General features: G+C 40.3%; 1 protein-coding gene across 1 annotated transcript in view; it reads right to left on the reverse strand.

Moving 5' to 3' along the window:
• HECW2 (HECT, C2 and WW domain containing E3 ubiquitin protein ligase 2) overlaps window positions 1–18,928 on the reverse strand; it is a 433,603-nt gene extending 414,675 nt beyond the window's left edge. The window contains exon 1 of the mRNA XM_055572982.1: window positions 18,605–18,928. The gene's annotated coding sequence lies outside the window, so the exon portion shown is untranslated. The remainder of the gene's footprint in view (window positions 1–18,604) is intronic.
• Between the last annotated feature and the right edge of the window lie 8,529 nt (window positions 18,929–27,457).

Raw genomic sequence — 27,457 nt, forward strand, 5'->3', positions numbered from 1 at the left:
ATTCCAAGATGTCTGGCTCTAGGTGAGTGATTACACCATTGTGGTTATCTGGGTCATGAAGATCTTTTTTGTATAGTTCTTCTGTGTTTTCTTGCCACCTCTTCTTAATATCTTTTGCTTCTGTTAGCTCCATACCATTTCTGTCTTTTATTGTGTCTATATTTGCGTGAAATGTTCCCTTGGAATCTCTAATTTTATTGAAGAGATGTCTAGTCTTTCCCATTCTATTGTTTTCCTCTATTTCTTTGCATTGATCACTGAGGAAGGCTTTATCTCTCCTTGCTATTCTTTGGAACTCTGCATTCAAATAGGTATATTTTTCCTTTTCTCCTTTGCCTTTTGCCTCTCTTCTTTCCACAGCTATTTGTAAGGCCTCCTCAGACAGCCATTTTGCTCCTTTGCATTTCTTTTTCTTGGGGATGGTCTTGCTCCCTATCTCCTGTACAATGTCACAAACCTCCATCCATAGTTCATCAGGCACTCTGTCTATCAGATCTAATCCCGTGAATCTATTTGTCACTTCCACTGTATAATTGTAAGGGATTTGATTTAAGTCATACCTGGATGGTCTAGTGGTTTTCCGTACTTTCTTCAATTTAAGTCTGAACTTTGCAATAAGGAGTTCATGATCTGAGCCATGGTCAGCTCCCAGTCTTATTTATGCTGACCATATAGAACTTCTGTACCTTTGGCTGCAAAGAAAATAATCAGTTTGATGTCAGTATTGACAATCTGGTGATGTCCATGTGTAGAGTCTTCTCTTGTGTCATTGGAAGAGGGTGTTGCTATGATCAGTGCCATTCTCTTAGAAAAATTCTGTTAGCCTTTGCCCTGCTTCATACTCCAAGGCCAAATTTGCCTGTTACTCCAGGTATCTCCTGACTTCCTACTTTTGCTTTCCAGTCCCCTAGAGGAAAAGGACATCTTTTTGGGTGTTAGTCCTAGTAGGTCTTATAGGTCTTCTCAGAACTGCTCAACTTCAGCTTCTTCAGCATTACTGGTTGGGGCATAGACTTGGATTATTGTGATACTGAAAGGTTTGCCTTGGAAATGAAAAGAGATCATTCTGTCATTTTTAAGACTGCATCCAAGTGCTGCATTTCTGACGCTTTTGTTGATTATGAGGGCTACTCCATTTCTTCTAAGGGATTCTTGCCCACAGTAGTAGGTGTAATAGTCATCTGAGTTAAATTCGCCCATTGCAGTCCATTTTAGTTCACTGATTCCTAAAATGTTCATATTCACTCTTGCCATCTCCTGTTTGACCACTTCCAATTTGCCTTGATACATGGACCTAACGTTACAGGTTCCTATGCCATATTGTTCTTTACCACACTGGACTTTACTTCCATCACCAGTCACATCCACAACTGGATGTTGCTTTGGCTCCGCCTTGTCATTCTTTCTGGATATATTTCTCCAGTAGCATACTGGGCACCTACTAACCTGGGGAGTTCATCTTTCAGTGTCATATCTTTTGCCTTTTCATACTGTTCATGGGGTTCTCAAGGCAAGAATACTGAAGTGGTTTGCCATTCCCTTCTACAGTGGACCACGTTTTGTCAGAACTCTCCACCATGACCCGTCCTTCTTGGGTGACCCCACACAGCATGGCTCATAGTTTCATTGAGTTAGATAAGGCTGTGGTCCATGTGATCATGTTGGTTAGTTTTCTGTGACTATGATTTTCATTCTGTCTGCCCTCTAAGGGATAAGAATAAGTGGCTAATAGAAGCTTCCTAATGGGAGAAACTGACTCTGGGGGAAACTGGATCTTGTTCTAATGGGTGGGGCCATGCTCAGCAAATCTTTAACCCAATTTTCTTTTGATGGGCGGGGCTGTGTTGCCTCCCTGTTGTTGACCTGAGACCAAACTATGGTGGGGGTAATGAAGATAATGGCGACCTCCTTCAAAATGTCCCAGGCACGCAGTGCTGTTCTCAGTGCCCTGACTCTGCAGCAGGCAACCACCGACCCACATCTCTGCCAGAGACTCCTGGACACTCACAGATATTTATATTGGTTTCAGGTATTAAAGGAAAATCTTTCTAATCATTAATCAACCACTAAGGGAATCAAGCAAAAGTTTCAGTAGCCACATGTGACAAAGAATGTATACTACAGAATTTATTCAGGAATGTCAGTAAGCAAACCAATAACAGCAACAAAGAGCAAAAACACCAAATCTTGGAGAGGGAGGAAAATTTGATTTTCAGTGTTGTCATGTGATATTATTTGAAATTCCCATTTTTCAAAAAAACTGAAAACATACACAAGTAAACAGAAAAGCATGGTCAATACACAGGAAATAAAGCAGTTAAAAAAAATTATGTCCCTAAGAAGCCCATATTTGGGACATCCTAGAAAATGATTTTAAATTACTAAAACTATGTTCAAATAATTAAAGGAAACCATATTTAAAGAATTAAAGGATAATTTTAAAACAATGTTTCACCAAACAAAGAATATCAATATAGAGATAAAAATTATTTTTAAAAAGAACTAGATTAAAATTCTGGTGTTTAAAAGTACAATACTGGAACTGGAAAATTCACTAGAGGGGTTCAACAGCAGATTTTAATTGGGAGAAGAACGAATCAGTGACCTTCAAGATATGTTTATTAAGATTATCCAGATTTAGGAACAGAAAAAGAGTGAAAAAAAACTAACAGAACTTCAGAGGCCTGTGAAACTTCAGATACTGTATCAATCCATGCATTCTGGGAATCCCAGAAGGGAAGGAAAGAAACAGAAAGAATATCTGAAGAAACAATGGCCCAAGACTTCCCAGATTTGATGCAAACATTAATTTATACATCCAAGAAGCTCAATAAACTCAAGTAGGATAACTAAAAAGAATCCACATCAAGACACATCATAGTCAAAATGTTAAAAGACAGAGAAATCTGAGGACAGGCAGAAAAAAGTCTCATCACAAGCAAAGAGTTCTCAATTAGATTAACAGTTGACTTCTCATCAAACACTATGAAGGCCAGAGGGCATTAGAATAACATATTCAAAGCAGTGAATTTTTCTAAAGTTAACCAAGACTTCTATAGCCCACATAATTATCCTTCAAAAATTAAGACAAGCAAAACCAGAAAGAATCTGTCACTATCAAATATGTCCTATAAGAAATACTAAAGGGAGCTCTTAGGCTGAAATGAAAAATCACTCAATATTAAATCAAATCCACCTGAAGACACAAAGAGAACTGGTAAAGCTAACTACATAGTTAAATGCAAAATACAAAATGAATGCATTTTTTATAATCCTTTTCTATTTAAAAACAACTGCATAAAACAATAATTATAGAAGTGGTAATGATGGGCTTACAACGTATAAAGCAAGGAATTAACCCATAGTGAAGTAAAGCTTTCGTATACTTTGGAAATTAAGTTGATCAACTTGTTTTAAATTAATCAAATGGTTTAAATTAAGAATTTCACTGTAAACCCCAGGCAACAACTAAGAAAATAATCCAAAAATAATCAACAATATCATCAGGAATGACAGAATAAAAGCCTATGAAAATTCTCCAGAAAAGCAACAAGAAAATTTAAATGGTACACTAGAAAACACACATATTTAATATACACAGGTAACAGAGGACTTGAGGAACAAAAAAGAGCTAAGACACAAAGAAAACTAACAGCAAACAAGGTGAATATATCCATCTGATAAACAGCAGTTACATTAAATGTAAATAAACACTCAAGTCAAACATTCTAGTTAAACACTTACAAAAGGCAGAAATTAGCACAAAAAAATTTTAAATGATTCAACTATATGCTGTTTTAAAATTTAGATTCAAAAACACAAGTAGGTAAAAGTAAAAGGATGAAAAAAAGATATATCATGGAAACATAACTTAAACAAGAATTACTGTGACAATGTTGGTAACAGCAAAACAGACTCTAAGACAAAAATGGTAACCAGAGAGAAACAATATTTTATAATGATAAGTAAGTCAATTCAAAAGGAGGACATAAAGAAAGATTATAAACATATATGTTATAAGGGGCTACAAAATACATAGGCAGAAACTGACAGAGCTGAAGGAAGAAATAAACAATTTAACAACAATAGTTGAAGATGGCAATACTCCATTTTCCATACTGGATAGAACAATTAGGAGATCAACAAGGACAGACATGTACCAAAATAAAAAGAAAGAAAAAGAAAAGAAAATTGAGCTTTATCAAAATTACATAGTTTTGTGCTTCAAATGACACTATCAAAAGAGTGAAAAGGCAATCCACAGAATAGAAAAAATTTTTCAAGTCATACATCTCATTAGGCTCTAGAATCCAAAATGTAAAAAAAAAAAAAATTGTACAACACAAAAATTTACAAATAAATAATCTTATTTTATTATAAAATTACAAAGGATGTGAATAAATCCTTCTCCAAGGAATATACTCAAATGGCCAAAAATCACACAAAAAGATGTTCAACATCATGAGTCATAGAGAAAAGCAAATCAAAACCACAATGAAATACCATTTCATACCCACCAGAGTGGCTAAATTAAAAAAGCAATAAGAAGTGTTGGTGATGATAGAGAGAAATTGGAACCCTCAGACATTGCTGCTTAAAACGTAAAATGGTACATTCACTTTGGAAAACTGTTTGGCAGATCCTAAAATGATAAACATATAGAGTTACCATATGACCCAGTAATTCCACTCCAAGGTGTGTATACTCAAGAGAATTGAAAACATATATCCACACAATATACATCAAGGCTGTATATTGTCACCCTGCTTATTTAACTGATATGCAGAGTACATCATGAGAAATGCTGGGCTGGATTAAACACAGGGTGGAATCAAGATTGCTGGGAGAAATGTCAATAACCTCAGATACGCAGATGACACCACCCTAAAGGTAGAAAGCGAAGAGGAACTAAAGAGCTTCTTGATGAGGGTGAAAGAGGAGAGTCAAAAAGCTGCTTAAAATTCAACATTCAAAAAACTAAGATCATGGCATCTGGTCCCACCAATTCACGGCCAATAGATGCGGAAAATATGGAAACAGTGAGAGACTTCATTTTCTTGGGCTCCAAAATCACTGCAGATGGTGACTGCAGCCATGAAATTAAAAGACACTTACTCCTTGAAAGAAAAGCTATGACAAATCTAGACAGCACATTAAAAAGCAGAGACATTACTTTGCCAACAAAGTCTACCTAGTCAAAGCTGTGGTTTTTCCAGTGGTCATGTATTTATGTGAGAGCTGGACCATAAACAAGGCTGAGCACTAAAGAACTTGCTTTTGAACTGTGGTGTTGGAGAAAACTTTTAAGAGTCTCTTGGACTACAAGGAGATCAAACCAATCAATCTGAAAGGAAATCAATTCTGAATATTCATTGGAAGGACTGATGCTAAAACTGAAGCTCCAATATTTTGGTCACCTGATACAAAGAGCCAACTTATTGGAAAAGACACTGATGCTGGGAAAGACTGAAGGTAAGAGGAGAAGGGGACGGCAGAAGATGAGATGGTTGGAATGGCATCATAAACTCAATAGATATGAATTTGAGCAAACTCCAGGAAATGGTGAAGGACAGCAAAGCCTGGCATACTGCAGTCCATGGAGTCACAAAGTGTCAGACATAACTGAACGACTGAACAACAACAACAACAATCCTCACAAAAACTTTTACACAAACGTTCATAGCAGAATTATTCATAATAGCCAAAACATCTCAAATACCCATCAACTGATAAATGGATAAACAAAATGTGGTATATCCATACAACACAATTTTTTTGGCCATATATAAGAAAAGCACGCTAACACATGCTACAATATGGATAAACTTTGAAAACATTGTGCTGTGTTAAAGATGCTAGTCTCAAAAGGCTACATATTATATAATTCTACTTTTATGAAATGTCCACAAGAGGCAAATCTAAACAGATGGAAACTGGAGAGATGGTTGCCAGGGGCTGGAGGCAGGTGAGATGAGGAGTGACTGCTAAGGATACTTGTCTTCTGAGAGTAACAGGTTCTGATATTCCAGGGCGGTGTTGATTGCACAACTTTGTAAATATACTAAAACCCACTACATGGTACAATTTAAAATGACAGATTTCACGGTATGTGAATTGTATCTCAAACAAAGCCATTATTTTTTTTAATCAGTGAGGAAAATGAATACCTCCAGAATGACTCTCCAAGGCAGAAAATAAACCATATTTTGTCTCATAATCATTACAGATCATTGACCTAGACTGTACTAAATGTAAGGATGATAATAATGTAAAGATAAATAACAAACACTACTAATCCTTAAGAAATTTAATTTTTAACAAGAAACATAATACATCTTTGAAAGAATATTTATTCTTACACCTATTTTTACTGTCAAAATATATAAAATGCTAATTTTAACATTATGAACTTTATTTGAAAACTCAATTCCAGCAAACTTAAAATATTAGCCACCACCCAAATTTAACAACCAAATATTAAAGATAAATTAACTCTAATTCTATCTCCAGTCACAGTTCTCTCCAGCACAATAAGTTCCAAATTATGGTCCAGTCTCCCAGATCTTTTGCACTGTGTGGTCCTAGGTTGGGGGTGCCAAGAAATTTCCATGACCTCATTTCTTCACCATTGTCCAAATCCCATGCTCACTTTTCCTTCAGATTTTATAGAACCTAACTTATATGCCTTTAGGCATCAGTTCAGTTCAGTCGCTCACTCGTGTCCAACTCTTTGCAACCCCATGGACTGCAGCACACCAGGCCTCCCTGTCCATCACCAACTCCCAGAGCTTGCTCAAACTCATGTCCATTGAGTCGGTGATGCCATCCTAACCATCTCAGCCTCTGTCGTCCCCTTCTCCTCCCGCCTTCAATCTTTCCCAGCATCAGGGTCTTTTCCAATGAGTCAGCTCTTCACATCAGGTGACCAAAGTATTGGAGTTTTAGCTTCAACATCAGTCCTTCCAATGAGTATTCAGGACTGATTTCCTTTAGGATGGACTGGTTAGATCTCCTTGCAGTCCAGGGGACTCTCAAGAGTCTTCTCCAACATCACGGTTCAAAAGCATCAATTTTTCGGTGCTCAGCTTTCTTTATAGTCCAACTCTCACAGTCACACATGACTATTAAAAAATTATAGGCTTGACCTTTGTTAGCAAAGTAATATCTCTATTTTTTAGTATGCTGTCTAGGTTGGTCATAACTTGCATCACTTTCCTCCAAACACCATTAGTTACTGAGGTTCTTCAGACCTGTATTTTATTGATAAACCAAGTCATCAAAGCAAGTACAACTCCCTTCTTTATGTCTTTTTATTTCTTTTACTTAATAAAGATCCAAAGTGGTCCTTACTAGAACCAAAATGCCTCTACCCATGTTTGGTGTCCTAAACTAAAAAGGTCAGATATTCACATCACCACATATGTTTTGTTGCTCTAGAAGAGGGGTTACAAAACAGATGCAGGCAGCATATGAATTTTGTTTGGCCTGAGCTGTTCTAAAAACATTTTAATTACCAACATATTACAGTCAAAGAGGTTTTATATATACAAACTTAGATTTTTAGCTTTATTTGCTGAACACAAATTCCCATGTGGCAACAACTGGGTAAGCTGAGTAGTGACACCTCCTTCTCCTCTGATGAAGAATGCCTCTCCATTCCATAAGGTTTCCACGCACAGCACTTTAAGCCATTTCATTTGTGACCACCTGGCTCTGGAGCAGTGGGAGGGGGAGAACAGAACTGAAGTCCAGAGAGTTAGAAGTTGCTTCTAATCATAAAGGGAAGACCTCTTCCCTTACCTTTGGTTTCAGGTTTCATGCCCATGTTTCTCTACCTTTGCCAAACTCTCCAAGTTTCTCACTCCAAAATGCTTAAAGTTCCTGTAATTACCGTCACATCTAACATCTAAGAACCATTCTCATACTTAAATTACCCTGGGGCATTCCTGCAGAGGCATTTTCTGGCCTGGCAAGAAGCAGTGTAATTCCAAGCCACACAACAGAAAACACTGAGGATCTCATCCACAGACCAATGAAATCATCATTTCCAGACTCACATCTCTCTGAAGATAGATGCTCCTCTTAAATTTCTGAAGTTTGTGTTAAAAATAAAATGCTTCTCAAACTTTACTGTGTATAGAACATATCTGAAGATCTTGCTAAAATGAAGATTCTGACTCAGTAGGCCTGGCTTCCAGGTGATGCTGATGTCACTGCACCGGCGTAGTCTGTAGCCTACACTCTGAATAGCAAGGAGTTAGAAGGCTTACAAAGGAAGAGGAGTTTTCTGAGATGGGAATTATCTCAATGAACCGACCTCCAAGACTTGACTTTCTGCCATTTTAGAACTACAAAAATGTTCATCTTTTAGTGTCTGTACCAATTTAATATCTGATTAATATAAATGACAGGTTTCCATAATGGTTCATGAAAAAAAACACATGGTCTCTTCAGCCATTAGCCATTGATTATCACATATGTATTCACTTTATGATCAATACTGGGCACTATACAGAGGTATCAGCCAAGTTCTTATATCTTCAAAGTACTTAAATCTAGTTGGCAAAAACACTAATAGCAAACAAAATAAGTAGTGCATTACTTAAAACAGCAGATGATTAAGATCTTTATTGCTATAAGACAGTGATTCCCAAGAGTGGAGCATATCAGCCTCTAGGGGGAAGATACTAAACACACTGTCCCCAATCCCCTCCAGAGTAGGATACTCACTCTACTCCCAGTCTTACTCCCAATCACAACAAAGGAAGCTGCATTTACTTCTAGAAATGCCATATTCGTCATAAGGGTAAGATGGGGTGGGGAGGAAGAAATGATGCAAAACACAATTTTTTAATGACACACAGAAAAGCAGGTAGAATTGGTGGGTGTTCCAGATGGGAAGTACTTCCTGTGGTAAAAGTACTGAGGTGGAGATGAGCCAGGGCATGTATGGAATGGAAAGAAGACCTGCCTAACTGAAGCAAACGAGAGTGCCCCACCCGCCACCACCCCATTCTAGGTGGAGCAAGTATGAAAACGGTCTGTAAGAACTTGATGACCACCTATTAACAACATTAAAGAGATACGTATTCGGAAGAAGGCTGAACTCATTTGCCTTTCAGGTCCTTTCCAATTTTTTCTCAACCAGAGAACAAAATCCCAATTTTCCTCTAACACGTAATTCTAACCTGCATCATGGCCCTTGCCTGATGTTGAACAAGAGAAATGAGTGAAGAGAATGTGGAAGAGATGGTGTATAAATTTAAGAAAAAGAGATCCTAAGTCATGGCATCGGGTTAAATTCCACGGCTGTTCTACATTCCTGGTTCTTTGAGACGTCTCTCGTAGGTCTTAAACTCAGCCGTCGATCAGTCAGTCATCTGTACAACTCTTCTCCAAACCCTGTCCAAATTATCCTCATCCCTCTCACATAGACAAGTGATGAATTACACTCCAGGTCTTGCCTGCCCACCCCATGGAAAAGAAGTCTCACTTACACTTCCTTCTCTAGCCAGCTTCTCCTCTACAAAGCACTTAAGACACTTCCAACTATGGTTTTTTTTTTCCATTTTCTACTTATGAAATATTTCAAAAATACATTCAGAAGACCGTAAAGTTCAGAAGTTAACATAAAAGTAGCCCAAATACCACCACCCTAAGGTAAAAATTTTTACCTTTACAATGTCTGCCACATTTGCGTTGCAATTACATAGTCCCTTGTTTATTCATATCTCTGTTGCTATTGCCTATTTCCTAACTCGATTCTCTGTCTTATCTGGTCAGGGCCATGTCTGAATATTGACCTCTTTTAACCTATCCCTCAGAAGGCAGCCTGGTACATACATATAAGGCTCTCAATGTTTATTCAATGAATAATGCATGAATGACTTCTGTCCTAGAATGAAATAATGGCCATCACTATAGAAGAGTTATCAGACAAAAGACAATGACTCCATCTTTATTAAAATCCAAATAAATAAAGAAAAGAATCGCTTTTTTTTTTTGGCCTTGCCACAAGGCTTACAGGATCTCAGTTCCCCAACCAGGGACTGAACTCCAGCCAAGGCAGTGAAAGCCTGGAACCCTAACCACTAGGCCATCAGGGAACTCCCTGGGAAACAGATCTTTACTTAAGGAAGAGGGTTCAAATTTAAGTGTGTGCTATAACTGGATATTCCATATTAGAGTGGGTTAGCTGAACAAGGAATAGAACTGCCCTAGAGCCCTGATCCCTCTTGCCCTAGACAGCACACATATCTGCCCAAAGACATGGAAAGAACATAAGCCCTCAAAGCATTTCCAAGTTTCAAGATGCCAACTCAACAGCTTAAAGTGGGAAAGAACAAAAGAGACAGAGGTAGAGGAGAAGAGAGGGGAGATGACAGGAGGGTTGGGAAGAGGCAGGGAGGGAGGAGGGGAGAAATGAGGGGAGTCCTATGCAAAGAATCCTAGAACACTAGAGAACATTAATTTTTTTTCTAGGTTACATCAGGGGCAATACAAATCCTGTTCTAAAAACAAAGTCAAGTACCAAGTCCATCTGTCTGAAATGAAGGCAAGCCTAAGGCAAAAGTATAAGAAAGGTCAAGTGCAATTGTCAGACTTCTCCACCTCCTTTACCTGCCCTCCTGGCCATCCAGCATCTTAACAAAATCCTTAAAGCCTGGGTTCCTCCCACTGTGGTTCTCTACATGCTCTCAAACGTTATATAAATATACACTTGTATTCTCACCCCATCAACTTTATTGGATCTAAGTTCTATTTCTTTGTGCTCTTATTCTTCCAATAGGTCACTGAAAGATAATATGCTTCTGATTTAAAGGACTGCCCATTACTGAAAATATTACTTTCTTAACTCTTTACAGCCAATGTGAACCTCTAACTCTTTCTAATGAAAAAAATGTCTTAGTCCCTATGATTGTAGCAGATTGTTTTGTTAGCAATTCTCCCTTTTCTCCCTCTCCCTGACATGGTTCCATGTGGGCAGAGTATAGTACTGAGGCTTGACACTTGATATAAGAGAAATCATTTCTAATTGTGATGTCATAAAGAAACATCTTTCTTGCTCTGCAGATATCTTACAGCACAGGTAAAATACCTTATGAGCACCTTCCCCCTATACAGCCAGAGTACATTAGTACAGAGAAGCAGCTTTATACTCCTTGTCCATCACTTTGCACAGCACACACAGATACACATGGGCCATAATTTACCCAGTTTTCACTTTCTTTCAGTAGTTCCTCAAGATCAGAAGGTGCTACATCTTCACTGTGAATGGAAGAACATGTAGATTGGCTTCTAGGTACAACTTCTTTTCTTCATGAAGTCACAACCTTCTTATCTGTACATGAACCTAATGCTCTGTCAGTTCTGCTTCCTGAGGACTTTTCCTGTCTCATATATAATGGTTAACCAAAAGAAAAATCTCTTCCTCTATACCACGAGTTTTCAGTGATAAATGAACAAAGCATCACCAAGTGCTCCTCCCTGAACAAATGCCAAAAGCTGATTCATTCTCTGCATGACATCGGTGGTTTCATCCAACCATAAAGTGAAATATCTGCTAGTGTGTACTTGATAGTAATCACTCTTCCACACTCTACTCCACTGATAATAGGCAACAGCCAACTGTGTCATTTGACAAAGGAATTCTGACAATAACTTCTGGTTTCTCTCTGCAGATAATGTTTGTCTTCAACTTTCCAACTGATTTTCCAAGTGTCTCTTCAATAAAATGACTTATACTTACTTTTGTTACAAGGATCACTTAATGATGCTACTAAAGTTTTAATCTCTTTCCTACTGTTAGAAGTTTAACACATTAATTTTGTAATGGAAAATATCATTGAGTTCTTGTCCTGGGAAACTTGAATGGTATAACAGAGAAGCCACTGTGCTTTGTTTGAAAATGACACCAAAACATCCATGGCTTCACAGAAAAAGTTTCACAACAGGCGATGACTGAGGACTAGGAGCAAATAGATGGCAAACCCAATAAAAAGCAGTTTTGAAATAGTCATCATCTTATTTCCTTTTGCTTTTTTTATAATTTTCCATTTCAGCTACAGTTTTGAAATCATTACTCTCACAAACTCCCTTGTTTTTACACATACAGATTCACATTTTATATTTCGAATGGGATTTAGTTCTCTAAGTATGTTTGTGACATTTTGAACTGTAGCATTTTCATTACTGTTTTCATCACTATTTTCACACTGCAGTGAACCCCTTTTGAGCCTCTGATCTATTTTTGCACAATGGAGATACAACTTAAGACCAGCAACAATAAACTATGCTATTTTAACAAGTAAACAATGAGCAAATGACATAAAAAGTATAATAACTAAGATGAAGTGCACCATGTATGAAATGCAAGTGATATTGACCACTGCAGTCTTCAGAGCACAAACACAATTAATAGCAGAATACCTTTTAAGAACATAATAGGATTTCTGCTGGATTTATAGTCACTCTCACTTCTCAAGATGCTACATGCTCTGCTACCCCTACATCATCTTTCTGATTCACATTTCCATGTCCCCCCCATCACTCCACCCTCTTGTGTTGGTTTTCTCACTAATCTTTGGACACATCCAAACATATTCTCACCTTCACTCCTTCACACTGACTGTTCTCTCTGCCTGAAACACTCCCCTCTGATATCTGTGTGAGCAACTTCTTTCACTTCCTTTAAGTCTTTGCTGAAGGTTTCTTCATGAAGGCTACTCAACTAATTTATCTATTCTACTTTCTTCCAAAGCATTACCTCCTTCTATAATGCTATATAATTCACTTATTTATTTGGCTTATTGTGTATCTCCCACTCTCACCTCTTCACTCTCAATAAAATGAAAACTTCATAAGGGCAGGGATCTTTGTTTTATCCATTCAGCTTCTAGATTCATGGAAGGTGCTCAATAAATAGTATTAATAGTTGAATAAATAAATGAATGAGGGAGTAAGTAAAATTTTTTCATTGCTTTTCCTCTCTAGCCACCAATCTGTCTGTGGCTCTTACTTGAGAATTAAACAGAAAATGGAGAACCATCAGATGATTTAAGCAAGAGAACTGCACAAGGTCAGAAGATGACTTAAAGTTTGGAGAGGCTGGACTTCTTTTTTTTAAGTTTAAAAGTCAATCTATGAAAGAAATGATGAAAGTCACAATTTTCCAAATGACTAGGTCTTCTTAAGCAGTTAATTTCAATCCCATAATACACGTATCTATAAATATATGAGCAATGTCTGTGTATATACACATATACATATACAAATGCACACATTAAACATATGTTGAACAAATCTAGAAGGACATTCTTCTCTTATATGGGTATTCTTCATAGAAAAGCTAATGACTTAGGTAATAGTTAAGACAATCATCCAACATAACCTTCCTGACACAACAGTATAAACTGTTTGATACGGTGCCCCTTCCAGTTAGTACCTCTTTTTACTCTCAAGGGGCTTCCTTGGTAGCTCAGACGGTAAAGAGTCTGCCTGCAGTGCGGGAGACCCAGGTTCGATCCCTGGGTTGGGAAGATCCCCTGGAGAAGGAAATGGCAACCCCCTCTAGTATTCTTGCCTGGAAAATCCCATGGATGGAGGAATTTGGCAGGCTACGTCCATGGGGTCGCAAAGAGTCAGCAAAACTGGGCGACTTCACTTTTCACTTTACTCTCAAGAGTGTCCTTGTCTGAACAAAAATAACTATTCAGTCATCCCACTTATAAAGAAGATACATACATTTCTTCTTATTCAAGCATGCTGACCAAGCTTTTGAGGATTTCAATGGAGTGGGTGTGGAAAAAGTGACAGCCATAATTATTTGTAACACCTACTGGCCAGCACTGCATGAGAACTCTTTCAAACAGGCAATTCTTTAGCAAAGAAGCACAGCCATTACTGTAAAATTACATGCCACAAGCTCCATATATCTAGTGTTCAAACTCAAAGCCCCGTCAGGTCACCTGCACAATCTCCAGTCCTGTGAGAATGTTCATGTGGTGAGAGGGCACACCACATTCTTCTCTGCAAGCCCTTTGTCTGAAAAGCTGAGACCCAAACCCAAGACTCTTGTCAGAAGAGAGGGCAGAAAACAAAGGCTCTTCTATTATCCTCGTGGCCCAGAGGGCTTGGAAACTAGGAGAATGTGGAGTCAAGTCTTCACAACGACACATGTGTTTGGTCTCTCAGTGAATTCCAAGAACATGACCAAACACCAGATCTTGAAATTTGCATACGTGCTAAGTCATTTCAGTCATGCCAACTCTTTGTGATCCTATAGACTGTAGCCCACCAAGCTCCTCTATCCATGGGATTCTCCAGGCAAGTGGAATAGGTTGTTATGCCCCCCTCCAGGGGATCTTCCCAACTCAGGGATAGAAGCTGAGTCTCTTAAGTCTCTTGCATTGGCAGGCGGGTTCTTTACCACTAAAGCCACCTGGGACGCCCTTGAAACTTGCATTCCAATCTGCAAAAGCCATGAAGCCATTAGGTCTGCTAACAGGTTTTGTTGAAGCTGCTGTCCTGAATCATAGGGGTTGTCACAATTCGTGTCAGCCCTAGGTAAACAGGTGTTAATTCTCATTGTGCTCGAAGACAATAATAACATGGGCTTAGAGCCAAAGTAGAGACTTAATACCTCAAGCATAAAACTTTTATTTCTTGTATGTGTAAATAGATGACAAGCAACCAAATACCTCATTCTTTCATCTTCTTTATTATTTCTTTTTTTTCTTTAAGCATTTTTTTGGTTTATTTTTTTTTTTACTTTTTTTATCTTTGCGTTTAACAAATTAAAGACTGAAATAAAGCCAGACTCAAAATCTGAAGTCAGAAGAGGGTGGTGAAGAAAATAGTGAAGATTCCTGAAAATCCAGGGTGACCATACAATTTATCATTCAAACCAGGGCACTTTTAAATGTGAAAGGGGATGCATTTGATGATTCAGAAAGGGCAATAGGAATAAACCAACTGAGAAGGTGTGGTCACACTTCTAATCTCTCATTCATTTTCCCACAGAAAGGCCATCCTGTGTGTAAGGAAGCAATTCTACCTCTGCTGTGTCAACCAAATATACTTCAAATGCAGTCCTCTCTCTTTCAGGCCAGGCCTGCCTTTCCACAATGGAGCTGGAAAGGTTTTCACTCCACCCTGCATTCCCTATTTGTGTAAAACTGGTTCCATTTTTATTCAGGAAAGGAGGCAGTAACATACAAGAATGTGGATGCAGGCCAGGTGCCCAGCAAACCCCAGGCCTGGTACCTTGGATTTCTCATAAAGGAACACTTCACAAGAGAGGAAGCAACCTACTGAGAAGGTACACAGATACCAACCGCACATTTAACAATCCGAATTTGAATGTTAGACCCTTTTTTGATGCCAAGGCACATGCTGAAACTGGACAAAGCCCAAAAGCCACCTCTCCAGCAACACACATTCATCCAGAAGAAATAGCTAGGGTATCTGTCCTCAGCTACAGGTAACAAGCTTAGTTCCTTTGCCTTTTGCTGAAATCAGTGGTGCAGAAGGATTTGGAAAAAAGTAAGGAAATATATTTTTTCCCCGAGATCACAGTTTCCAGGCTAAACAGAGCCAATGCTTACTTTTACCCCATACTTCCTGTTTCAAAGGGTCAAACATTGCTCATGTTCTTCATAAAATTTAGTCCTGTAGCTAGTGACTGTGAATTTATTGGAATATTTTCCCTCACATGCATATAAAGGGCAGACCAATTTTGCAATCTAGCTGGAAATTAAAAAAAAAAAAAAGAATACATTCTTAAATAAATGTGGTTATGTTATACATCAAAAAAAAAAAAAAAAAGAATCTATAATGATGGTAGGAGCAGAGATGCTCCAGATGGCTTATCATAAATGTTCAGAATGACTTTAACTTCTTCACAGACTCCACAGTCACTCAGAAAGATTCACTGCCCAAGGTTGTTCAATGCTGTGATAGAGCACACTGCTAAAGCAAAAATCTTAGGCTTTTGCTAAGTGTAGGGGACTGAGCAAAACACTGATGACCCAAAAGTCTTAGGCCGTTAAGTCTTATAAAAGTAGAGTACTACCCACAGCTGAGAATCTGGGGACAAACACTGGCAATCAGGAAACCACCTGTCATGGAGGTAGTAGAAGAAATTCCTTTTGAATTCATGCAGGTTGGACTAAAGTCCTTCCAGGTAGGGGACACTATAAGTCCAAGCGGCCATTTGTACTCAAGAACTACTGTTTTTCCCAGCAGTACAATAATCTTAAATTCAAAGACATTTTTGTTAATATAACTGTTTAAACTGCTTCACATAACAAAAATTGAGGCCAAAATGTGCCAAAGGAATAATCAAAACAAACAGCTCAATAATGACTTTTTAAATGTTCAAAAAAAGAAACTCACTAGTCAAGCTGCTGGATGATATGGTTATAATGTCTTCTTTGGGAGATGAAAACTATGTCTTCCCCACTGTACCCCATCTCCCAACAGGGAAGTGGATAATTTTTGAAGAATACAATGACTCTTTATGCTGGGCTTCTCTTGTCTGCTGGGAATCCATCTGTCTCCCACACTGTATAAACAATCCCTGCAGGAATCTTCTGAGGCCCAAACAGATTAGCAAACTCCAGATTTTCACACCATCAATAGCATCCCCATCCAGATTAGGGTTCTTGCTTTAATAACTCCAAGGATAAGCCTAACAACTGATCCTTTCTTGTTTATAGGTAATGTGAGTGTCATTTTGAAGATAACCTCTCAGAACATACAGCCATCTGTTGGGGGAGGGGGGGAGGGGTGCGGTGGAGCTCTCTCAAGGCAACAGAAGAAATGAGCCCTTGAGGGAATAGGAGAAATAGTAAAATGAAAATCATACTTATAAGACAATACGAAAACATGAAATTTCACTGGGTTCACTCTACTAATTACGTTTAAATCTTTTTCTTCCAAATTACAAACTATAGAAAACTATTTTAAAAAAAATAAGACAAGTTTCACACTTTGACAAAGGTATACGTGCAATAAGAATTCAGTTTGCTTGACTCCAAGACAGTGAAAGCAAAAAGCGTACTGGGAAGGCTAAGGGCCCCCAGAGAAGTTTGCCTAAGGTCCACCTCTACCCTCTACCTACAACGGTTGACGATGCCTGCCTTCTCCAAGTTCAACAGCGCTTGATCCCCTGTAACTGTGAGCTCTGTATTGTCTCCAAAGACTTCCAACTCTAAAAGAAACAAATGTGCCTGTAAAGATGTTCCTAAATTAATAATGATAATCAAAGGAAAACACCTGAGCTCTGCTAATAGAGAAAAACACAAGGCATGGAAGAGCCAGACCTCTGCAGTTGCACGTCCTCCAAAACGTCTACGTCTAAATCTGCAGCCCCAGTTTCCTCCAGGCCCCAAGCCGCGGCAGAAGATGTTCACAACACATTCCAAACCAAAAGGAAATGAAGCCTCTGCTCCCTCAAGAGATGCTCAGATAGACCCAAAAGTCTCAGCTCCCCGAGAATCAAACCTTGAAACACGTCCTGGTGCCTCTCACCCGCGTCTCGGGGCAGCGGAAGCCGAAATGTCAAATGAATGACCGCGCCGGGGCGCAAGGGAGGAAAACAAAGCCACCTCCCGTCGTCCGGCTTGCGGAGCAAAGGCCGGGCGAGGGCCGTGCACTCACCTGGAGCTCCGCGCCTGCCGCCGCCGGCTGCGGGTGGGGATGGGGCCGCCGGGCGGCTAGGCGCCCCGGCAGATGCCAGGACCCGCGGCCCCAGCGCCCTCCGGCCGGTCCGCGCGCGCCGCGGGAAAAGCAGGCGGCCGCGGGCGCCGCCGCGCGTCGCATGCAGCTCTCGGCTGCGGCGGCCGCTGCCACGGGACCGAAGGACCCTGCGCGGCCGTCTCCGACCCGGCAACCCGAGACAGGGACGAGAGACGCAGCGCGGAGCCGAGCGCGCCCGGCGCGCCCCTCAGCGGCTCTTCCCGCCGCCCTCCGCAGCGGGCTGGGTCTCGGCTTGCCTTTGTGTTGGCATCCTCCTTCGCTCCCAACGACGCCCCGAGCTCCCCGGGCGGCTCCGCGCCACCGCCCACCCCCGGGTTACGCCGCGCCCCTCGCGCGGCCCGCCGATTCTGTCGAGTCAGCGGCGGCGGGGACGCGCGAAGCCATGTCTTCCGCCCGCGCTCGGGAGGGCACCCGGGGGTCCGGGCATCCCGGGGAGGTTCACCGCCGAGCTCCGCGGCCCGGGCGCGGCGCGTCCCGAAGCGGCCCAGCAGCGCCCAGCTCCCCGCCGCTCGCTCTCCAGGCGTCGCCCGCGAGCCGCGCGCCGGCCCGCCCGCGTGGCCCCCTCTCGCCGCTCCTGGCGGGCTCGCCCAGCCTCCCTCGTCCCGCCACCTTCCTCGGGCCCGGCGTGCCGGGTGCCCTTCCCTGCCCCGGCGCCCGGGCCCTCGGGGGCGAAGGGTGCAGGCCGCTCACCTCCGGCGGCGCCGGCGCCCCTCCCGCTGGACGCCTGGGCGACATGTGCCCGCACCTCCCTGCAGGGCGCTGGGCTGGGGGCTTCCTGCACGTCGTGGACTAGAGGGAGGGCAGCGGGAGGGGTGAGGGAAGAGGGACGGGAGAGACTCCAGACCTTGTCCAGCTGGACGTTCCCGGGGAAGATGCGGGAGAGCGGGGCCGGTGCCGCCGGGAGAAGGACGAATCCCGAGGCTGCCGCGGAGCCTGAGCTGCTCTCCTTCTGCGACGCCGAAGGACATGAGGGTTCCGAGAGGCGCAGCGGAGGAAGAAGGAGACCCTCTGATATCAGGCAGGCTGGACTCTTCCGAAATGCCCCCGGAAGGCTGAATGGAGGAGTGTCATGCCTCGATTTCCCCAACCGCAAGGGCAAAACGGTAATACTCATGTCACCTACACGGGGTGTGGTCACGATTAAAAATGGATTGATGAAAGCGCTCCCAGCTACTTTGTCTGAAGAGGGCACTCAAATTAAAAATAACCGTATTGATACTTTAAGCTTTCTGTTTACTTTTTTTGCAGCGTCTTCATTGACTCAGTCCCACTTAGAGGAAAGGGTAAAAATGCGGAAATGTTAAGACTATTACCCCCATGCATGCTATCTATCCAGATAAGGGAAAGATTTGCACGCTTTTACAGTTAAACTACAATCATGTGGAGGAAATCCCAAAACATTTTTTCCCAAAATAACAGATATCTTTATTGGGGGATTTTTGAGTGTGTACTTTCAGTATTATCCATTTCTTCCCCTTTTCTGATAACAGCTATTCATTTCCCTCCGCACCCCCCGCCCCCGGGGCCCAGGAGTCTTTGTAGTGGTTCCAGAATACTGACACCTCCCACCCTCACTCCCCAGAACTGGCCAGTCATCATATTCCAGACCATAGTGATTGGTTCTGCAATGGGCATATTGGTCCAAGAATTCAATCTGGAACTTTTGCTGAATCAGTTCAGAAAAAGAAGTCCTTCCAACTAGGATAACTAATGTAGAAGGATATAAGCCACCAAATGTAGATATAAGTACCACCAATGCATGTGGACAAAGTCAACTTTAAGGAAGGAAACCTGAGGGGGTGGGGATGATATCTTTCAAGAGTTAGGAGGCAAATATGTCTAAGTGAACTCTACCCCTGAAAGCAATAAATCCACCCCCCCCCCCATTTCCTCAAGGCAGTTTCAGTTGTGTTCTGTCTGGGGCCACAAAAAGCCCTGACTCATTGTTTTCTGGATCTACCCATCACACACACCGTTGCTGGGCTCCTCCAAAGAACTGATACCCCACACATACACCACAAAAGAAAAAAGTTCCTATTCTTGTACCTACTGGAAGAACAGGGATCCCAAAGGATCTCACATGATGTTCTCTTTGTATAACTTGCTCTATGCCCAGCAATCACATACCTGCAAACTTTAACCTCCTGTATTAATTAACCACCATCTTACAATCTAACTTTAAACAAAAAAGCATAAAAAGAGCTAAAATGGATCATTTTTGCTGCCTTTAGGTTTAAAAAAAAAAGCCAAAACGTTTTTCTTTGACCTTAAAAGCAGTCCCATCTATCTTTAAAACTCTTTATATATCAGGCATTAAACCTGAGGCTGAGGCTTCAAATAGAATTAATAGCAAAGTCATCCTAAAATTTCAGATTTGCAAAAGTGTGTAAAGGCTAGCTTCTTTCATACTGCACTCCCTATCCTTGTCACCAGCCCCAAACTGGGGTCTCCCCTTCAGAGGATTTCTGACTGGTTCTCATTTAGCCTCTTCTTGAGCTCATTTTTTCACAAGTTGGGCAATTCTGTGTTGAAATTGGCCTAACATTAGATAGTGATTCCTTATATTGAGTTGAAATACTTCTTTCACCTCAACAAAACTACAAGGACTAAAGACAGACTCGGAAACCACTTGAATTATCTATTCCAAGATTTTTACATGACCCCTAGCTGCCACAGCTGCTTATCATAAGGCAAGGTGTCCTGACTCTTCACCATCCTCCGTTACCTCCTTTCAGTGAATGTACTCAGGTTTGAGCACTCCTTCTGAAGCATAGCGTTCAAATCTAAACCTGAAGGCAGATCCCAGGAAACAAACTTGGAGCCTCTTCCAGCACAAGAGGGGTTCTAGAAGTATGTTCACTTGCTATTATGTTTCTGTCAGTTCCAAATATAAAATATTTTTATCTCAAAAGATTGCTGTCTTTTTATTCTAACTTCCCTTCAGACATAATTTTCCTTGCATCCAACAGCATTGAAGTGATTACAAGCATTTTGGGAATCTGGCTAAGGGGAAAAGTGAAAGCGAAAGTCGTTCAGTTGTGTCCAACTCTTTGTGAACCCCACAGACTGGTCCATGGAATTCTCCAGGCCAGAATACTGGAGTGGGTAGCCTTTCTCTTCTCCAGGGGATCTTCCCAACCCAGGGATCAAACCCAGGTCTCCCACATTGCAGATGGATTCTTTACCAGCTGAGCCACAGGGAAGTCCAAGAGTACTAGAGTGAGTAGCCTATCCCTTCTCCAGGAGATCTTCCCCACACAGGAATCAAACTGGTATTTCCTGCGTTGCAGGTGGATTCTTTACCAACTGAGCTATCAGGGAAGCCCCCTGGCTAAGGGGAAGTTGAGTTAATTAACTGGAATAAGTTTATGTGGTTCATAGGTATTACAACCCATTGTAACAGTAACATCTATTCCGGCTGTTTGAAGGCCTACCATCACCTGGGTCACTTGATATTGTGACACAAAGGTGGATGGACAGAAACCAATCAGCAAATGGATGCTTTGCAACCCAGCACAGAAGCGTGCAGTTGATGGAGTAGATGATGTTTGAAATGTATGGATCCAGAACTAGAATTGAAAAATCTTCCCCCATCTTATTCTGTATATGTTAAACAAATTTGATAGAGATTTTCCCAAATTTGTTCACTGTCTTAAAAATGAATGTGACTTTCCCAATAATGAGTTGTTGACTGGAAAGAAACTCTTCTAAACTACCAATAATAAAAAATAAATTTCAATCAACTCTGCTAGTCAAAAGACTGAGCTATCTTTTAAGTCTATAGAACAAAATGTGACAAAATCATTTTCATATGAAGAAAAAAAAGACTATACAGTCAAGATATGTAGGATAAAGTATTGTACAGGTATGCTAGGCAATTAATTTAAAACATGATATTTTTCTGAATTTGGTGATGTCTGTTGCTTGTAACTTTTTTAGTTTGTAATTTGTTGTGATTTTTATTCTGAATAAATATTTTTTGAAACTTCTTTCATACTGGTGGGTTTTGTTTTGTTTTTTTCTTAAAAAAGCCTTTGGAATGTGTAATCTTCAGACTTCACAAAATGTGGATCTATCCCCTAATGAACCTGGTACTCTGAATGTAGTCTAATCAATGTAGCATTCAGGGAGTGGGAGCTTCCAATAGAAGAAATAACAAATTAAGCACAAAAATAGCTGAGACAGCCATTACTGTCCTATTTTATCTATCAACCATTATAGAAGAATGAAGGACTGATTACAACTAGGGAATTTAGGGCATGACTGAAAAACGTCCATTTGAATGAAAAAAAAAAAGCTTTCTTAAATGTATTACAATTTTTCTTTTTAAAAAAGTTTTTGTCTTTTTAAAGAAAGTATTAATATACCAAACCAAATTGAGTCATCATAGTGGCTGTGATTTATTTACTATGCTATGATTCAGTGATACCCTTCGGACCTATGTAGGTATAGATGTTTTTGCCTCTGTACTGAATAGCCTTAGGCTACTATAGTTTTTATTGTTCTTGTAGTTTAAAGGTAACTTTTTCCTTTGAACCCCATGTTTTTTCTACTTACCACCTTTTCTTTTCTTGATAATCTTTCTTATCTCATTTTAAGTTCCTGTTTATGGTCTGGTATGGCATGGCAAATCCCATGGATTGGAGGAGCCTGGTGGGCTGCAGTCCATGGGGTCGCACAGAGTCGGACACAACTGAGCGACTTCACTTTCACTTTTCACTTGCATGCATTGGAGAAGGAAATGGCAACCCACTCCAGTGTTCTTGCCTGGAGAATCCCAGGGACGGGGGAGCCTGGTGGACTGCCGTCTCTGGAGTCGCACAGAGTCAGACACAACTGAAGCAACTTAGCAGCATGGCGTTGATAGCTATATAAACATTCTTTTTTATTTTAAATTGATTTTTTTTTATTGAAGGATAATTGCTTCACAGATTGTGTTGGTTTCTGCCATACATCGACATGAACCAGCCATAGGTTTACCCATGTACCTGCCCATGTGAACATCCCTCCCGCTTCCCTCCCCATCCCACCCTTCTAGGTTGTTACCAAGCCCCAATTTGAGTTCCCTGAGTCATACAGCAAATTCCTATTGGCCATCTATTTTACATATGATAATGTAAGTTCCATGTTACTCTCTCTGTACATCCCACCCTCTCATTCCTGCCCCCTCCACCATGTCCATAAGTCTTCTCTATGTCTGTGTCTCCATTGCTGCCCTGCAAATAATTTCATCAGTAGCAAATTTCTAGATTCCGTATATGTGAGTTAGTATATGATATTTATTTTTCTCTTTCTGATTTACTTCACTCTGTATAATAGGCTCTGGGTTCATCCACCTCATTAGAACTGACTCAAATGTGTTCTTTTTTATGACTGAGTAGTAAAACTTTGTCTAAAATGGCTTTGAGAAGGAAGAGGTTCAGTGAATAGTATAGTTGCATACATTTCATTGTATGTATTTTGGTTGCTTGGAATCTTTTATTATTTTCTTCCAATTTCTCACTCACTAGTAATGGTAAGAAGTCCTGGATTCTCCTTTTCACATATTCTCTAAGTAAATATTTAATAACCATTTACTATGAGCTGGGCATTCTTCTAAGTGTTAAGGATACAGAAGTGAAGGGAACAGACAAAATCCCTGCTCTTATGAAGCTCATATTATGGTGGAATAGGGAAAGAGAGGCCAAATAATAAGATGTGGCAGAAAGTCTTAATGTTTGCAATATCCATATGTTCCTACACGGTTTCCAGTCTTTGCATTTAGGAGAGCTATGTGACTACTTCTGGCAAATAGAATTTAAAGAGTAATATTGGGAATAACTTCTAACAATGGCGTTCAAAATCCAATGTGACTTCTCTCCTTCTCTTCACCTTCACTGGATAATACCACCTTCACGAATAGAGGCCATGTGTTATATGGTGTCATCCCAAGACAGAAGAAGCCTGTATCCCTGAACCATCACGTGGAGGAAAGTTAGTTAACAGAAGACTATGATGAGAGCAAGAAATATAGCATTAAGCTACTTATTTATTATAGCATCCAGTATTAATGATCCTGACTACAGTGGAAATGAATACCTTGAAATAGGGTATTACTATAATTAAAACCTATAATATGTGGCACTTACTTTGGTGTTCAGTAGCAAATGCAGGAGACCTGGGTTTGATCCCTGAGTTGGGAAGATCCCCTAGAGAGGGAAATGGCTACACATTCCAGTATTCTTACCGGGAGAATTCTATGGACAGAAGAGCCTGGCAGGCTACAGTCCATGGAGAGGGGCGGGGGTCACAAAGAGTCAGACATGACTGAGCGATTTTCAATTTCAACAGCAAGTAGCAAAGAACTAAGATTGGAAAATAGAAAGATGATGATGAAAGTATTCTGTGGCAAAACAAAAAATATTTTTTTATCACATAAAAAAATGTTATTTTTATCACATAACTTATCTTGTGCCATTGAGTCACAGCAGTAAGATTAGTGATTGGAAAGAACCGATTAGTAAGTGATAGAAACTACTGGTTGCATATGGCAAAGTATCACAAAAAAGATATGAGTTCAGGAAAGAAGTCACCAGTTTTCAAAAATAAATGAGAGATTACAGAAAGTCTAGAAATTTCAGTCTTTGCAGAGGTAGAAAAGCTGACTGCTTTTACATTCCAAATAGTAAAGGGTAGAATTTTAAAAAGCTTTGATAGACGCCCCAGTAAAATTCAGCCAGAGAAAAGATAAAATTTGAAGTTGTGGTTTCAAATAGTGTCATGGTTTTCATTAAGTTGAAATAGGTTTAAGTCTTATATTTAGAAAAACAACGGGTATAGATATTTACGCATAGAAACGACTGGAAACATAAAAATCAGAAACTTACTTATTTTATAAAAAATTATATTACCAGAGAAACTATCATACCAGTGTGTGTGTGCTGTGCTAAGTTACTTCAGTTGTGTCTGACTCTTTTCGACCCTACGGACCGTGCCAGGCTCTTCTGTCCATGGGATTCTCTAGGCAAGAATACTACAGTGGGTTCCCATGCCCTCCTCCAGGGGATCTTCCCAACCCAGGGGTCAAACCCACGTCACTTACTTATGTTTTCTGCATGGTAGGTTGGCTCTTTACCACTGTTGCCACCTGGGAAGTCCAGACTAAAAGGTTATCAGTTTAAGATTTAGAACAATTATCCATGTGAAAAACCAGGTTTGGAATTCTATTCTCCCACCAAGGGGATCCCTCCTTTTATATAGGGCCAGGAAGAATTGATGCTTTTGAACTGTGATGTTGGAGAAGACTCTTGAGAGTCTCTTGGACTGCAAGGAGATCCAACCAGCCCATCCTAAAGGAAATCAGCCCTGAATATTCATTGGAAGGACTGATGCTGAAGCTGAAACTCTAATACTTATGGCCACCTGATGCAAAGAAATGACTCATTTGAAAAGACCCTGATGCTGGGAATGATTGAAGGTGGGAGGAGAAGGAGATGACAGAGGATGAGATGGTTGGATGGCATCACTGACTCTATGGACATGAGTTTGAGCGACTCCAGGAGTTGGGGATGGACAGGGAAGCCTGGCATGCTGCAGACCATGGGGTCACAAAGAGTTGGACATGACTGAACTGAACTGAACTGAGGAAGAGTAATGGGAAAGAAAGAATCTCACAGAGGAGAAAAAGGAATGGCTGGAGGTAGAGGAAACAATCATAGAAGGCAATGGCACCCCACTCCAGTACTCTTGCCTGGAAAATCCCATGGACGGAGGAGCCTGGTAGGCTGCAGTCCATGAGGTCACTAAGAGTCAGACACGACTGAGCGACTTCACTTTCACTTTTCACTTTCATGCATTGGAGAAGGAAATGGCAACCCACTCCAGTGTTCTTGCCTAGAGAATCCCAGGGAGAGGGGAGCCTGGTGGGAGGCCGTCTATGGGGTTGCACAGAGTCAGACACAACTAAAACGACTTAGCAGCAGCAGAGGAAACAATATACAATTGTTGTACATTGTACATGTTCAGAACCAGAATTTAATCATGAAACTTCCCAAACTGCTAGGGCAGGTGGGTATATAACGCAGTGCCTATCCATAGGATTTTTTAATTTACTCTGAATAAGAGACAGCTGTATGTCTTCCATTCTCTTCTTTTCCAAATGTATCTATTGTTGAGTGTTTTTTATCTATCAGATTTCACAGGAGGCAGATCTCTTGTCCTTTAGACCATGGGTTTCTAGCTACCCTAAGTTTCTAGTGATGGAGAGAACCCACATCACCTAGAATTCTAGGGAAAAAATGACTATATTTTCTTAACTAGTGAGAAAATGAATGTTTTTTTTAAATACAAGAATATATTAGTTTTTTTTATTGTTGCATAACAAATTACCACAAATTTAACAGCTTAACACAGCATACATTTTTTAATTTCACAGTTTCTGTGGGTTGAGAATCTGGGCACAGCTTTCTGCTCATGTCTCACGAGGTGTTTGCTGGGTTATATTCTCATCCGAAAGCTTGACTGCAGAAAAATCTACTTACTCAGTGTGTTATCAGAATTAATTTCCTTATGGCTCTAGAACTAATGGCATCTTGTTTCTTCAAAGTTAGCAGGAGAATCTATCTTTCCAATCTTCTAAGACAGAGTCTTATATAATATACCTTAATCAATGGAGTAACAGTCTATCATTTTTGCCATATTCTGTTGGTTAAAACCAAGTCACAGATCTTTTAAGGAAAGGTATTTTATAAGGAGACTTAGCTCATTGTCTGCCACAAGGAAAAGGGAAACAAACAGATATTTGGTGACGAGAAGGCAAATATATTGGTTTTTACCAAATCACTATTTGTTCCTATATTTTCCAGCCCACATTATGATTAAGTGGAACATGTGACTAGTTCTATCCAATGAAATATGAGCAGAACTAATGGTGGTCATTTATAGACTGAGATGATTAATTGTACAATGTGCCTTCCTTATCTCCTCTTCCCCTTTCCCTAAGCATGAAGGCCACATGTTGAAAGATGACAGCATTACAGCAAAGAAGTCTGGCTCTCCAAGCAATGCTTGACACTAGCCACCCAGGAGAATAGCACTTATGCCCAGACCAAGACAGAGGTAAGAAATAAACACTTCTCACACTACAAATAACTCATTTGGGAGTTATTTGTACAGAAGGTTTGACGGGTGTGGAATATTATGTAGTGGAAGAAGATAGCCTCCTTGAGAAAATGAATCAAATGAAGACCTGAAAGAAGTAAAGGATCAGTCAGCCAGGCATTTGGGGGACAAACATTCCAGGAAGGAATAGTAAGTATAGTCATGCTGAGATGAGAGATGGATAAATAGAATCTTACTGTATCAGAGGTTAAGTCGATAATCACCTTGTTCTTAAGATATTTTACAGTAGTGTTTCTCCATCACAAATTTATTTTAATATATTATTTTTATGAGCTTCATTCATTAATTCAAAAACAGTTAAGTGTTTTAGGGACTAATATAAAATATGAATGTAAAATGTGAGCAAATTTGTGATTTTATTGTGAAGATATTACTATCATTAATACTTCTATATTACTTTATTTTGCCCTTGATTTCATTGTTTCTGCCTGGTAACAAAAATCCTGTATTGCATTTAAGAAAGAAAGCCTACCTGGTAAATTAGTTTGATAAATTTAAAGAGTCTCTTTAGATTAATTCTGCCTTTTTAATTTAACAG

The sequence above is a fragment of the Bubalus kerabau genome, chromosome 3 (genome assembly GCF_029407905.1).
Source record: "Bubalus kerabau isolate K-KA32 ecotype Philippines breed swamp buffalo chromosome 3, PCC_UOA_SB_1v2, whole genome shotgun sequence".
In the NCBI taxonomy this organism is placed as follows: Eukaryota; Metazoa; Chordata; class Mammalia; order Artiodactyla; family Bovidae; genus Bubalus; species Bubalus kerabau.